The sequence below is a fragment of the Cebus imitator genome, unplaced genomic scaffold, assembly GCF_001604975.1.
Source record: "Cebus imitator isolate Cc_AM_T3 unplaced genomic scaffold, Cebus_imitator-1.0 Scaffold388, whole genome shotgun sequence".
In the NCBI taxonomy this organism is placed as follows: domain Eukaryota; kingdom Metazoa; phylum Chordata; class Mammalia; order Primates; family Cebidae; genus Cebus; species Cebus imitator.
Window position 1 is genome coordinate 189,406 of NW_016107703.1, and position 15,666 is coordinate 205,071.

At 55.2% G+C, this 15,666-nt stretch overlaps 1 long non-coding RNA gene across 1 annotated transcript in view; it reads right to left on the minus strand.

The window, feature by feature from the left end:
- Positions 1–8,892: 8,892 nt before the first annotated feature.
- Positions 8,893–15,666, minus strand: part of LOC119468173 — a 26,416-nt gene continuing 19,642 nt past the window's right edge. Inside the window, exon 3 of the long non-coding RNA XR_005196814.1 lies at positions 8,893–9,207. This is a non-coding gene — a long non-coding RNA (uncharacterized LOC119468173). The remainder of the gene's footprint in view (positions 9,208–15,666) is intronic.

Genomic DNA, 15,666 nt, shown 5'->3' on the forward strand with positions numbered 1-15,666 from the left:
CACACCTGTGCACAACCTGTGCACACATCCGTCAACATATTGGTCCCCACACCTGCGCACCTGATGCCTTCCTCTAACACATCTTCCCTTTGCAGCCAACACAAACTGAGCCTGCCCTGGCCAGTCCCGAGGAAGGCCAGCAGCCCGGCCCCCCCGCTTTCCAAAAGCTGCTTATCTGACATCACAGCTCCCACGGGGGAAGAGAAGCCCAGCGAACATAATGAATCCAGAGAAGCTTCATCATTATTTCAACCTTTTAGCTGAGGCCGTGTTTACACCAGAGAGCAGGCCTGGAAGGCAATCGTGGGTGGGAAGCTTCTCTCAGATTTTAGGGAAAATCACAGGCACAAAGGCGTGCCGGACCGCGTAACTGATGCAGAAGGGCATCCCAGAGGGAGCAGGGGCTGGCTCAGCGTCACACAGCGCATGCCCCGCACTGGCCCCTGCATTGGCCTCCGCCTCCTCAACGCCCCCCCCCATGCCTCCCTCCCTGCCCAGGAGGTATCAGAATCCAGCTGGTGCAGCCACTCAAGAATGATGAATACTTTTATGTTTTTAACAAGTATAATTTAAAATCTTAATATGACATCCTGTCCAGCCACAGGCCTCGGGATGCACTTAACCTTCCTGCTGGCCCTTCTGCCCAGCCAGGGCTGGGATCCCACCCACAAGCCGGGGGTTGTCACGACCCACACTGGAAGCCCTCCACACATCCCACAGCCCCTCACCCCATTTCCTCTTCTTCCTCTATCATTGCTCCATTTTCCCAAAGGCCTCATGAGTTCTGGTTTCTCCATTTTCCCCTCAATGAAGTGGCAGAGGCCCGGCCCCCCGCAGAACCCCTGGAAGCTCTGAGAACCATCTTCTCTTCCCTGTGGCCACATCCAGGCCCCTGCAAACCCCATAGCAGCTGCCAGGTGCACCCTTAACACAGCCAACCTCCTACCGGGGCCAACGGGCCTTATGGAGCCTGGCCCCATTACTTCTCCTCCATCATCTCGCACTGTGAGCCTCCCGGATCACCATCGAGACCACATGCTGCCTTCCACGGGGTGAATGGGAGACCCCAAAAAGATATGCCCGAGCGCTGACCCCTGAAACCTGTGAATGGGATCCTTCACCCTGTGATGGTCTTAGGGGATGTAATTAATGAAAGATATCAAGATGAAGTCATCCTGGATTCAGGATGGGCCCTAATTCTGATGACAGATGTCCTTGTAGGAACAGAGAAGGACACAAAGACACAGAGCCCATGTGATGAGACTGTGAGGTGACAGTGACAGAGATCGGAGCGTCAGGGTGCTGTGTTGTTGGAAACAGATGCTCGGTGCCGCAAAGAAAAATCAGCGCTGAGACAAAGAATCTTTTAGCAATGCAACTTTTACTTCCTGGACTGCAGGAAGGGGACTTTCATGAGCCATCTTGTCATGAGCATACAGTGAATAAAGGAAAGCAGGCATATTTATCCCTTACACATTTTGCGTTGTCCTTGCTGCTGCATCTGATCTCCGTTGGCTGGAGCCAGACCTCACAATCTAAACTAAAACCCGATTGGCTAACAACTTAAAACTTTTCTAAACAGGTAAAAGCAGTGGAGAGCTGAGACATGCCTGTGAGCACATCCAGCACAGATGTCTTGTTAAAGTACAAGGACATAGAATGTACCACATGCTTGTAAGCATGGCATGTCTAAGAGCTACGTAGGATAGGGCTTAACAAAGTTATTAGCACACTTATTCTTTAACAAAAAAGGAAACTTTAAAAAGGAACTTTTCTACTTTTCACATGTGTCTACAAGCCAAGAACCACCATGAGCTGCTGGTGGCTGCCACAAGCAGGGGAGGGGCCTGGAATCCATTCCCCCTCCGGACCCTCAAGAAGGAACCAGCCCTACTGACTCCAACTTCCTTGTTCCCTCCTGACCTGTGTGACAGTAACTTTCTGTGGTTTTAAGCCCCACAGTTTGCAACATCTCATCACGGTCATCAAAGGAAGCTGCCTCTCTTTGAGTCCCCAAAACATTTGTGTCCTTTCTGTCTCTAAGCCTTTTTGTGTGCTGTTTCCTCTGCCCAGAATGTTTTCCCCTCTACCTCCACCTGCCTGCCTTCTGCTCAGCATTCAAGCCTCAACAAAAACATCACCTCCTCAGGTGCTCTTCCTCGGACCACCCCCCAGGATGATCATGCCCCTCCTTGTTAGTGTCCTCATGGCGCTAATCCCTGGAAATGGCCTCATGAACTGACAAGCCTGCTCCTCTTCCTGTCTTTCCAACCCCCTGGATGTGGCCATCAGCTCTCTTGACCCCTGAGATGACTCAGGGTCAGCACAGCTTATGTGGGTTGACCTGGATGGATCATCTATCCCTCTATCCATCCTCCTATCCATCCTCCCATCGATCCACCCTCCCGTCCATCCTCCCTCCAACCACCCTCCCATCCATCCTCCCTCCATCCATCCTCCCTCCATTCATCCTCTCATCCATCCTCCCTCCATTCATCCTCCCTCCATCCACCCTCCCTCCATCCATCCTCCCATCCACCTTCCCATCCATCCTCCCTCCATCCATCCTCCCAATCAATCACCTTTCCATCCATCCTCCCATCCATCCACCCTCCATCCACCTTCATCCATCCTCCCTCCACCCATCCTCCCTCCACCCATCCTTCATCCATCCTCCCTCCATCCATCCTCCCATCCACCTTTCCATCCATCCTCCCTCCATCCATCCTCCCTCCATCCATCCTCTCATCCATCCTCCCTCCATCCATCCTCCCTCCACCCATCTCCCATCCGTCCTCCCTCCATCCACCTCCATCCATCCTCCCTCCACCCATCCTCCCTCCACCCATCCTTCATCCATCCTCCCTCCATCCATCCTCCCATCCATCCGCCCTCTATCCATCCTCCCTCCATTTATCCTCCCATCCACCTTCCCATCCATCCTCCATCCATCCTCCCTCCACCATCCTCTCTCCATCCATCCTCCCTTCACCCATCCTCTCATCCATCCAAGCTCCCAGCCATCCAAGCAATCCCTGCCTGTCCAGAACAGTAGGAGCTGTGTCAGTCTCCTGGCACAGGGTTGGTAAATGAGCATGGAGTCAGTGGCTCAAGCAGAAGGACCATGGGGAGACTAATTGGCCGACCTGGGGGCAGAAAAAGCAGCAAGTACCTTGGGAACCATGTGTTTTAACTGTGTGCACTATTGCCACTCTCTGCAATGGCAGGAGAGAGACTATTGGGTTTTAAATCTCCAGGAAGCTGATAAATGCATTTGGCTCCTCATGGCCAGGGTGCGCCCCCCGCCACCCACACACAGCCATTAGAGCCCTGGGAACAGGGCATGGAGCCTGGAACACGTCACACCCCATGAACGCCAGGCCATCACTCCATCTCCCCAAATATCTGATTTCTGTCATGCGGGATTGTAAGCTGTCCCCACGCACAGGGCACCCAAGATAGTCTCAGGGGCTAAGTGGCCGCTGCTCCTCCAAGAGCTCATAGATAAACATGGCTAGTTTTCTCTCAGCTGATACCAGAGGGGAATGTTGCAGCATGAGGCACTGAGAGAGTAAAACGTTTAATTAATTTTTAGTCTTTGCAGGGCCCCTTTGCAGACGAAAGGCACTGTCGCTGCCAAGGTGCGGTTTCACTAATGAAATCGTAATATGTACAATGGGTTAAAAACACACAAATAAAGCCCCAGTCCCTAAGGGTTTGCCTGGGAAACTACAGAGATGGCTCCCTGTCGAGTAATGAGGGGAAATCGCTTGAGGAATTGGAAAATGATTTGGGGAGAGGGGTTTATCAAGTCAGGGGAGGGAGGGTGCAAAGATAACATAGAGGAAAGAGGGATGGAGGGAGGAGGGAAAAAAGGAGGAGGAGGGAGGAAAGAGGGGAGAGAAAAGGGGAAGGGAGGAGGGAAGGAGGGAGGAATGAGGGCAGACTAGCGCCCTTGGCCTGGGGCTGTGACCCTCTCTGGGGAGTGACTCTGGGACCATCTCAGAAAGGCAGAGAACCTGAGGCACTATCGGCAGAGGAGCTTCTGGGATCGGGAGTCTCCTCTGTGGGCTCCAGTCCACCCTGCCTGGACAGCAGCTTCCCAAAGGCCCAAGGTGCCAGGGCTGGGCCCTAGCTTCTCTTCCCATCTCCAGAGGCCTCCTTCCTCCCCCTTGGCAGAAGGGGCCTCACAGGGAGAACCTGTGGGCATCCTGCTAACTCCCTGCACAGTCTCTGTGAGCATCGCCCTGAGCCAAGTTGGATCAGGCTGTCCTGAGGCCTGGGAGCCTCCTGGCCTGGTCACATACAGGCATCCTGCACTCGGTCTGCCCCAGGCCTCCCTCCCCCAAGCCTTTGTCCGTGCCATGCCCCCGGGCCAAGATGCCGTCCCCAATGCCACCATCCACCTGGACTCCCAGAGAGCGTGCCTCCTCTGTACCCACAGCAAAGCTCGGGAATAGAGCCTGACCGAGCCTGGCTTGTTCTAGCTTGTGTGATAGCTTCCTACGCACACAGTTCATCTTTCAAGCCTAATTGAAATCTCAGAGCCGGGTTGTCATCTCACAGCACCCTTACCCCGTTCGGGTGCCCTGGGGCCCGCCGCGTGCCTTCTGAGCCTTGGTTTTTTGGGGTTACGATGGGGAGCACAGAGGTGTGCAAAGCTTCAGAGTGCAGATTGTCACAGAGGTGCAGAGAGCATGGGACATGCTAGGATAGGCTGGTTGTCGTCTCCTTCCTGGGAAAAGGCTCTGGGCCTCAGACTCCAGAGCCCTGGCAAGGATGGACGGACAGACGGGTAGATAGCAGTGAGCCCGGCCTTCCCTCCAGGTGAGAACGCAGCCACCTCGGTCCTGCTGTTTCCAGGTAAAGAGTTCTGTGAATTCGATGGAGGAGGTTGGCCCCCCGCCCACCCACACATGGTGTCAGACAGCGTTCCGGGACAGCGCACTCCCCAGCCGACCCTGTCTGCTACTACGTCCTATCCTCCGAACCACAGAGGCAGTGGAGGATGAGGTATTTGAGGAGTTCGGGGAGTTGCAAGAGAGTTAGCATATTTCTGAGAACCCCAGGTGCAGCTTAACCTACAAATGAAAAATTATGGTGATGAGAAAGAGGATATTTGATGAGGCAGAGTCTTGGGGGAATCGGATTTTGGCTGACGAGCAAGGAAAAGGCAGGCTGGGCAGGGAGGCAGGAAGAGGCAGGTGGCCCTGCTGGCAGGGGGGCGGTGGAGGTGGGAAGCGAGTCCTGAGTGAATGTGGAGGGGGGAGAACCATGGGAAGTATCCCCCAAGGCCTCGGGAACCACAGGACCTGCACTGCCAGCCGCCAGCCCTGGGGACCACCGAAGAGAGCTTGGACCCTCCTGGCTGACCGTTTACATCTCACCCATCATGCAATAAGCATGCACCTTCTGGGCACCCCAGCAACTCCTGGTGCCACCAAGGCACATCCATTGAGTGTGTGTCTGTCCCCACACTCCCGGCAGACTGGGCTGCTCCTGCCCGCCTGGCCCCACCACCCACTCCCACTGTCGCCCAGCCTCATATAAGTAGACGCCAGCTGGCCCATCTCTCGGTGGCCACCACGGCTCTTCCCATCCTTCACGCCTCATTCTTCCTCCCAGTCATGAGTAAAGTGGATTTCCCCTCCCCTGAGGGGGACGTCTCAGCTTCGGAAGCATGATCTCAGGAAGCCCCCAGCCTCTGCTCAGACCTCGAGATGCCCAAGGAGGAAACCAGCTTCCCAAGAGCCTGAGGTGCCAGGGCTGGGCTCTAGCTTCTCTCCCTGTCTCCAGAGGCCCCCTTGGCAGTCCTCCCCAGACCCAGCCTCATTTCTTCAGACCCCAGGTCCCTATCTCCCCTTTCTTCTGCCATTCGGCAGATTTGCTATGTGGCCCTGGGAAGAGAGTCTCCAGCAACCTCTGTCTAGCACAATGCGGGGGGTTAAAGGTGACTCATGCCTGTAATCCCAACGACTTTGGGAGGCTGAGATGGGAGGATCACTTGAGCCCAGGAGTTTGAGACCAGCCTGGGCAACATCTCCAGACCCCATCCGCAGTCCAGCCTCCAGCAGGCAGAGCCCTGTGAGGAAAGCAAGGGACCTCAGCACCTCCGACCACCAAGCCGGATGCTGGAGAGAAGGGAACCCCCCAGCTCCCACCAACCCACAGCCTCGCGATCCAGGTGGGCTGCCGACGGGGGACACTGTGGCCTCCCAGACAGCTCTGGCTCAGGCTGGGCCCCTGGGAAGTACACACAGATTAGTCAGGGTACTCCAGAGAAATAGAACCAGAGGAAAAATGAGTGTGACTGTATGTGCGTGTGTGTACATAGAGGCAGAGAGGCAGACAGACAGAGAGATTCACACGGGAATCAGCTCACAGAATCATAGAGGCTGAGCAGTCCCACCATCTGCTCTCTGTAAGCTGGAGGCCCATGGAAGCCAGTGGTGTGATTCAGTCCAAGTTTGAAGGCCTGAGAACAGGGGCTCGACCGACACCCACAGGCAGGAGGAGATGGACGCCCCCGAATAGGAAAAGAGATAATTCTCCCCTCTCCTGCCTTTGTCCCAGGGGATCATCAGTGGTTTGCGTGACACCTGCTCACACTGGGGAGGATGGACTTGTCTACTTCGTGTACTGATTCAAATGGTGATCCCCGCTGGAAATGGGAGAATCAGATTTTGGCTGACGTGCAAGGAAAATGCAGGCTGGGCTGGGAGGCAGGAAGAGGCAGGTGGTCCTGCAGGGAGAGGGGGTGGTGGAGGTGGGAAGCTCATCCTGAGCAGATTCAGGTGGGGGTGAATAACAGGAGGTGCCCCCCAAGGCCTCGGGGACCACAGGATCTGCACTGCCAGCCCCCAGCCCTGGTGACCATCAAAGAGAGCTCAGACCCGCCCAGCTGGCCATCACGGCCTCACAGGCACACCCAGAAGTGATGTTGCACCAGCCCTCTCGGCGTCCCTTACCCAGTCAAGCTGACTCCTAAAATTAACATCACAGCCAGGTCAGAGGTATGCATGGACTTTCCCACTGAATTCCCTCAACGCCCTTTGAAGGAGGTCTTATTATTAGTCTCATCTTATAAGAGAATGTTTGAGAGATTTGGTGATAGCTCCTGGCCATACAGCTCAGGGGCAGTGAAGCCCAGACGCACACCCAAGGCTTCAGCCTTCACGCCCGGGCTCTCAAATTCTCCCCAGCCCAGTTTCCTTTAAACCCAACCCAAGCCTCTCCAGACCTGAGGCATGATACACGCCCACCCCTGACTGGAAGCCTCCACCCCCACCTCTCCTTCCACTTCTCCCAGCTGTGTCTCCTGGCCATGCTGCCTCTGACTCATCCTCCCTAGACCCAGCCTTATTTCTCCAGACCCCGGGCACCTATCTCCCCTTTCCTCTGCCACTCGGCAGATTTGCTGTGTGGCCCTGGGAAGAGAGTCTTCAGCAACTTTTGTCTACCACAGTGTGGGGGATTAAAGGTGACTCATGCCTGTAATCCCAACAACTTTGGGAGGCTGAGGTGGATGGATCATTTGAGCCCAGGAGTTTGAGACCAGCCTCCAGACCCCATTGCTACAAAAAATGAAAATTAGCTAGGCTTGGTGGCATGCACCTGTAGTCCCAACTACTCTGGAGGCCAAAGTGGGAGGGTTGCTTGAACCCAGGAGGTTGAGGCTGCAGTGAGCTATGATGGCGCCACTGTACTAGCCTGGGTGACAGAGCAAGATCTTGTCTACGAACAAACAAACTAACACACAGAAAAAGACTGCAAATTCTTTGCCCTCCTCCCATTGAGAGGAGGCCATTGCCCCTCCCATTGAATCTGTGGGCTCCAGTCACCATCAAGAGCACATGGGGCTCAGTCACTTGCTCACTGTGTTCACAGCAGCACTGTCCCCAACAGCCAAAAGAAGAAAGCAGCCCAAGTGTCATGGACTGATGAATGGATACACAAAACGTGGTCCTTCCACACAGCAGAGCATTACTCAGCCTTAAAAGGGAATGAAGGCCAGGTGCGGTGGCTGACGCCTGTAATCACGCCCAGCACGTTGGAAGGCCAAGGCAGGTGGATCACCTGAGGTCAGGAGTTCAATACCAGCCTGGCCAACATGATGAAAGCTTGTCTGTACTGAAAATACAAAAATTAGCCAGGCGTGGTGGTGGGCACCTGTATTCTCAGCTACTCAGGAGGCTGAGGCAGGAGAATTGCTTGAACCTGGGAGGCGGAGGTTACAGTGAGCTGAGGTCACGCCACTGCACTCCAGCCTGGGTGACAGAGCAAGACTCCATCTCGGAAAGGAAAAAAAAAAAAGAGAGAGAGACAGAGAGAGAGAGAATGAAGCCTGGGTGTGGTTGCTTATTCCTGCAATCCCACACTTTGGGAGGCCTAGGCAGATGGATTGCCTGAGGTCAGCAGTTCAAGACCAGCTGGCCAACATGGTGAAACCCTGTCTCTTCTAAAAATACAAAAGTCAGCCAGGCATGGTGGTGGGTGCCTGTAATCCCAGCTACTCAGGAGGCTGAGGCAGGAGAATTGCTTGAACCTGGGAGGTGGAGGTTGCAGTGAGCAGAGACCGCACCATTGCACTCCAGCCTGGGTGACAGAGTGAGACTCCATCTCAAAAATAAATAAATAAATAAATAAATAAAAGTTTTTTAAAAGGGAATGAAGTGCCATCATGTGCTGCAGTGTGAAGAAAACTCAAGGACATTATGTAAAGTGAAATAAGCCAGTCACCAAAAAACTGATACTGTATGATTCTGCTTATGTGAAGTGTCTAGAATAGCCTTATCCATAGAAGTAGAAAGCAAAATGGTGGGTACCAGGGGCAGGAGGGACAGAAGGATGGGGAGTTATGATTTAATGCATACAGAGTTTTTATTGCAGATGATGAAAAAGTTTTAGGTATCGACACTGGCAATGGTTATAAACATTATAAATGTATTTAATGCCACTTATGAAGGATTAAAATGATAAATGTTATGTTTATTTCATCACCACCAAAACTTTGTGGGTGCAGCAGTGCTGGTTTCTGGTCCTAGCCTGAGAGACTGGCAGCTTCCACCTACTGTCTCTTGGGACAGTGTCTCTGGGAGCTCTGAGCTGTCATGCAAGACGTCCAGCTACCCTGAGACCACCATCCTGAAAGGCCACAGGGAGGAGCTCTGTGGACAGTCCTAGTTGAATCTTGCCTTCCAGCTGTTCCTGCCAAGATGCCAGGCATGTGAGTAAAGCCATCATGGACCCTCTAGACCAGACTTCCCACCAGCACGGGACCATCTGGCAGCCACATGGAGCAGAAGAACCGCCCAGCTGAGCCACTTCCAAACCCTTTACCTACTAAGTCATGATCCACAATGAGCCATCATAGGGATGGTTTGCTTTGCAGTGTGGATAACAAGGATGTCATGTGAGGGACAGCTGAGGTACTGACCCAGGATGTGACTGATGCTCTCCATGTACCCAGAGCTCACTGGGAGCTGGGGACCTTCAGGTGCATCAGAAACATGCCTTACCTCTGTGAAGCTCACAACCCAGTGGGGGCACATCAAGTCACCAGGCAGTTATCACCACAAGGTCATTGGAGCATCGATGGTGGAGACACAGGGCAGCGCAGCAGCTTCGGGGTGGGGAGGGGGGCTGATACCGCTGGAAAAAAACAGGGAGGGCTTCCTGGCATGGAGGCTCTTGGCTCTGACCCCATCAAGGCTCTCAGGATCCCAGTTTCTCCATTTATGAAATGAGGACCATGGGACATCATGAGGATGAGCGGCTGTGATCCAGGAGTGTGGACATTCAGCCAATGCCCAATAGAACTGGAATATAAATACCCCAGCTCCCTCTCCCTTAGGGATGACTTCGAGGTGTGTGCTACAGCAGCTGCCCACAGCAGTGGCAGGCATGGAGACACATCCATTTTGAAACATCTTCCCTTCCCTACCTCACTCCCTGGGATGGTTAATTTTATGTGTCACTTAAGTGCACTGTAGGGTGCCTAGATTACACATTGTGTCTGTGAAGGTGTTTCTGAATTAGATTAGCATTTGAATTGTGGACTCAGGAAGGTGGCCTGCCCTCCCCAAGTGGCTAGTCATCTTCCAGTCCCTCAAGGGGCTGAACAGAACAGACGGCAGAGGGAGGAGGACTCACCCCTCATTTCCTGCCTAGCCGCTGGAGCTGGGACATCTCATCCTCTCTTGCTCTGGGACTGGATGTCCGCCGTCGGATGCCCTGGTTCTCAGGCCTCTGGACTTGAGCTGAGTTTCAATCACACCTCGGGCTTCCCTGGGTTTCCAGCTTGCAACAAGACAGTGGGACTTCTCAGCCCCACGAGTCACAGGAACCAAATTCCTCACCCTAAATCTTTGTGAATTGGTTCTGTTTCTCCGGAGAACCTCACTAATATGCTCCCTCACTGTCCCTTGCAATTCCTGAGATCACCTCCCAAAGAAAGCATGCATTCTCACTCCTTCCTTTAGGATCTGCTTCTGGGAAGCCCGATCCAAGACAGCTGAGATTGACTAGCCCTAAGGTTTCTGAAGGCCACTACCCTGATTTCACTGGGAGGGCCAGGGCTCGGGGTAGGAGGGTAGGAGCAGATGGCTCAGGAGGGGAGGGTGCAGGGGCACCTCGAACTGTAGATTCACAAAGGAGCAGCAGTGTGGCCTGGGAGAAGTCGATTAACCTCTCTGAGCCTCCATTTCCTCACACTTGAAAAGGGGCAATGGGCCAGGCACGGTGGCTCACACCTATAACCCCAGCACTTTGGGAGGCTGAGTTGGGCAGATCATGAGGTCAGGAGTTCAAGCCTGGCCAACGTGGTGAAACCCTGTCTTTACTGAAAATACAAAATATTATCCACGCGTGGTGGCACGTGCCTGTAGTCCCAGCTACTTGGGAGGTTGAGGCCAGAGAATCACTTGAACCCAGGAGGCAGAGGTTGCAGTGAGCTGAGACTGCGCCATTGCACTCCAGCCTGGGTGACGGAAGGAAGGGAGGAAGGGAGGAAGGGGGGAGGGAGGGGGGGAGGGAGGGAAAGAGGGAAGGAGGGAGGGAAGGAGGGAAGGAGGGAAGGAAGGAGGGAGGGAGGGAGGGAGGGAAGGAGGGAAGGAGGGAGGGAGGGAGGGAGGGAAGGAGGGAGGGAGGGAGGGAGGGAAGGAGGGAGGGAGGGAGGGAGGGAAGGAAGGAAGGAGGGAGGGAGGGAGGGAGGGAAGGAAGGAAGGAAGGAAGGAAGGAAGGAAGGAAGGAGGGAGGGAGGGAGGGAGGGAAGGAGGGAGGGAGGGAGGAAGAAAAAGGGCAATGGTGTCCTCCCCTTTGGGTGGCTGTGAGGTGTGGGTTTGGGTAGATGCAGGGCTTGGGCTGAGGGGTCACCACCAGGGCTCTCCTCTCGCACTGCTCCTTTTCTCACCATTGGTCCCTGTCCTGCCCCTGATGGGCTGTGTGACCCAGGAGGCATCACTTCCCCTCTCTGGGCTTCAGATTCCTCTACTGTTCTGCAAAGGGATTGACCTAGATGGCCAAGGCCCCTCAGACTCCTAGAAAACCGTGTTTTCTTGGGAGACACAGTCCCAGGGGATGCCACTACTCTGGACTTGCAAGATGGTTTCTCTCCTGGAATGGCTAGGAGAAGCCCAACAGGAAGGCAGAATGTGGGTGGCATCTTCGCCCCTGGACCCCTCCTTGCCTTGCCCTGTCTGGGCTCCTACATTGCAGATAGCGAAAGAATCCAAGCCTTCCCTGTGCCCCTCGCCTCTGCACTTCCAGCCCTCTCGGCAGCCTCCGGGGCACCTGGGCTACTCCTTGGGGGCACGTGCCATCCCTCCCTTGTCTCCCACAGTCTTGGTTGCTATGGCCTCCAGCCTGGGACCTCTGAGCCACCCCAGGACTCCTGAGTCTCCGCAGCCCATTCTGCCCATCGAAAGCCAGGGTGGACAGGGACAGGCAGGTAGCTGAGGACAGGGGCACAGGGGCAAGCCTCCCCACTCCAGACGCCACCACAAGATAGGAGGACATGGGACATGGAAAGGGACACCCACCAGGACGTCTGATCCCAAGGCAGGAAAGGAGCAGGCTGCCAAGTCACGCTCATCCCAGGTGGCGTCAACGTGCAATCCATCGTCTGCGGCTGCCGGAGAAGGATCCCGGCTCCTCACAGGAGTTCTGCCCACCTGGCCAACCCAGCTGCCCACTCTTCGACCTCCCTGTCCTTCTGCACCAGTCACCAGGCAGGGTGGGGGCTGGAGCTCACCCACCCAGCTACAAAGCCCAGCCTAGCAGGCTGCAGGAGGGCAGGGTGTCATTCCCAATGTGTGGATGGGAACACTGAGGCGGGGTGGAGGAAACACCTTTAGGTCCCCTTGAGAGAGGGGATGGGTCCCAGGAAGAAGGTAGTTCAGCCTGGGTTAGGATGGGTCACATGACAGAGGGAACCTCCTGGTGTCAGCGCCAGAGGCCAGCGAGGCTGAACTCTCAGCACAGTGCTCAGGCATCCCCCTGCATCCGGGAACAAGAGCCACTGCACCCCGCCTCCCAGGGCTCCAGTCTCCCAAGGCTGCCACGTACTCCCTCAGCCTGGAGCAAGCAGGAGGGGGCGGCTCCGGCAGGAGTGGCAGTGGCCCTCACCCTAATGAAGCCATCTCGCCACCATAATAAAGACCTCATGTATCTCCAATGACACTTAGCAAATCTGGGCACAAATAAATAACCCAAGTCCAATTGAATTAACCTTCAGCTGATCAGCACAGCTAAGCAAATTACCCTGCGGCCCGAACGAGATTAAAAGACCCAGCGCAGACTGGGATCATTCGGCGGGAGGGTTCACTGGGTTTAACGAGTTTAAGCCAAATGCCCCGGCGTTCTTTTCTCTGGTTTTAGGCCACTCTGCTCCCAGAGTGTAGCCTTTCTGGGGGCACAGCTCCCCCCCAGGGAATGGCAGGGAGAAGTCAGACGTGTGGCAGAGAGGGTGAGGCCAAGGGAGTGGTGGTGGAGGAGGGAGACCCCCGCCTGTGCAGGGGAGAACGGCAGGCCACGGCAGACGGTGTCCCCAGGGGCACAGCCAAAGCTGGTTTCCAAGAGACAGCAGGTGCCGGGCTGGAGGTCTGGTCCTCCTAGCTTACCCCTTGACACCCGATGTCACCCCCTTCACGCTCAGCTGCATTTAGACCTGGGCTGACCCCCAGGAGAAACCTGCTTTATAAGGTCCGATCCCAGTCATGCTTCTCCCACCCTGACCCCAGGCTCTCCCCCAGCCCATGCAGAGGGTAGGGGCTGGAAGCTGCCTGTGGTTGGACAGAGACGTCCCCTGAGTGGGAGACCACAGTGATGCAAGGCCATAATGACAGATCAAATCACCACCCCGCCAGCTGCCGGAGATACATGGGTCAACATGACTTTTAGAAGAACAAAGACTGCCGGGCGCGGTAGCTCACGCCTGTAATCCCAACACTTTGGGAGGCTGAGGTGGGTGGATCACGAGGTCAGGAGTTCAGGACCAGCCTGACCAACATGGTGAAACCCCGTCTCTACTAAAAATACAAAAATTAGCCAGGCGTGGTGGTACGCACCTGTAATCCCAGCAACTCAGGAGGCTGAGGCAGGAGAATCGCTTCAACCCGGGAGGCGGAGGTTGCAGTGAGCCAAGATTGCACCACTGCACTCCAGCCTGGGTGACAGAGCGGGACGCGTATCAAAAAAAAAAAAAAAAAAAAAAAGGAACAGAAGAACAGAGACCACTCAGGAGGGTTTCTCTGCCCTCTAGGGCTGCCAGCCTTTCCTGGCAAAAGGGCCTGCGCTCAGCTGGGATGTCGCAGCCAGGGATGGTGGGCCCCGGAGGGAAGCAGAGACCTCACCGTGCCTGAGGAACCATTGCCCAGAGCATGCAATCTTCTTCTTGCTCCGGTGTGGAGCACTCAGGCAGCCTGAAGAGGCCACACGCCTGAGGGCTGCTCCCAACCGAGTGACCCAGCTAGAAACACGAGAGCTGTTTACCCAGGCTGCAGTGGATCCACTGAGATGTGGCCCTAGAACTTACACAGAGAGAGAGGACTCAGAAGACAGTGCTCCCCGAAAGTTCTAGAGCCAAGCGAGGTGTGGCTTCCCAAGGCAGGGGTACAGCAGGCCATGGACTTCTCCCCTAAGGGATTTGCTTGTAGCGCAGGAGACTCAAAGGGAACCTTAACCTCACGGAGTTCAAAAAACCCTGTTGCATGTGTCAGCCGGGAGTTGGTGGCCGGGGAGGGCTTCCTAGCAGGTCTGATTTGCGTGATCGTGCCATCCACAGTGGAACTCTGGAGTTCTGAGTCAGGAGGGAGGTCGGGGCAGCTGTGCTCATGGGGGAAGCCATGCAGACGCCATGGAGCGGGCGCCACTCTGGGGGAGGTTTTGGTCCCAGTGCCACAGCTGAATTTCCAGGTGTCACTCTGTGGGTCTTTTTTTTTTTTTTTTTTTTTTTTTTGAGGAGTTTCACTGTCACCAGGCTGGAGTGCAGTGGCACAATCTCAGCTCACTGCAGCCTCCACCTCCCAGGTTCAAGCGATAATCCTGCCTTAGCCTCCTGAGTAGCTGGGACTACAGGTGCGTACCACCACGCCCAGCTAATATTTTTTGTATTTTTAATAGAGACGGGGTTTCACCGTGTTGGCCAAGATGGTCTCCATCTCCTGATCTCAGGTGATCTGCCTGCCTCCACCTCCCAAAGTGCTGGGATTACAGGCATGAGCCACAGCACCCAGCCCTCCTCTGTGGGTCTTTAGAGAAGTCATGCCAGCGGCGCCCAGAGTGGTGCCAGGGGGCAGCCTGTGCCCTTGTTTTGGGGTTCACTGTTAGGTGATGTTGGTAGGAGCCACCTGAGAATAGGATGGGGATGGGAGAGTAGAGACTCCATAAGCCATTAACTCCCAAGGGAGCTCATCCTTGCGGTGGGGGCATGCAGGATGGGATGACGGATCCAGGAGGTGCGATGGCCACCAGCAGATACGGTGAGTCAGCGGCATGAGAGCAGCACAGCCCCAAATCATCCAGGCTTCGCCAGCACAGACCCCGGCCTGGGTGCTGTGGGGGTGCATGGATGCTCCCTGCCTTGTCCCTGAACACAAGAAGGCACCTTCCGGCTGGGACCGAAAGCCAGAGAACAGTAAAACCGAAACACAGCAGTTCAGAATGGAAGATGTCCCGGGCCCCAGGTGATAAAGGCCCAGCTGGTTACAGATGCCCAGAGCTGGGAAGCCTTCCTGAAGGAGGAGGCTTGAGTGGGGCCTACAGCCAGCTAGGGAGCACCTCGGAGGTCCTTCCAGGGGTGCAACGGAACCCGAGGCGAAAGAGAAAAGCAAACCGTATCAGCCACTGTGCTTCCTTCCTCTGGGCTGTGTGCTGGGGTCACTCCAACACTGCACCTCCATGTTTACCTAGTGAGCATCTCTTCCGGGAGGTGGAGGTTCGGGTCCCAAAGCCACAGCTGGAAGGGGTACACACGGCCCTCTTGCCCACTGGTGGGTCCCAGCATCCAGCAGCTGGGAATGCTCTGTCTCTACTAAAAATGCAAAAACAAAATTTAGCTACTCGGGAGGCTGAAGCAGGAGAATCACTTGAACCCGGGAAGCGGAGGTTGCAGTGAGCCAAGATTGCGGCATTACACTCCAGCCTGGGTGACAAGAGACTCCATCTAAA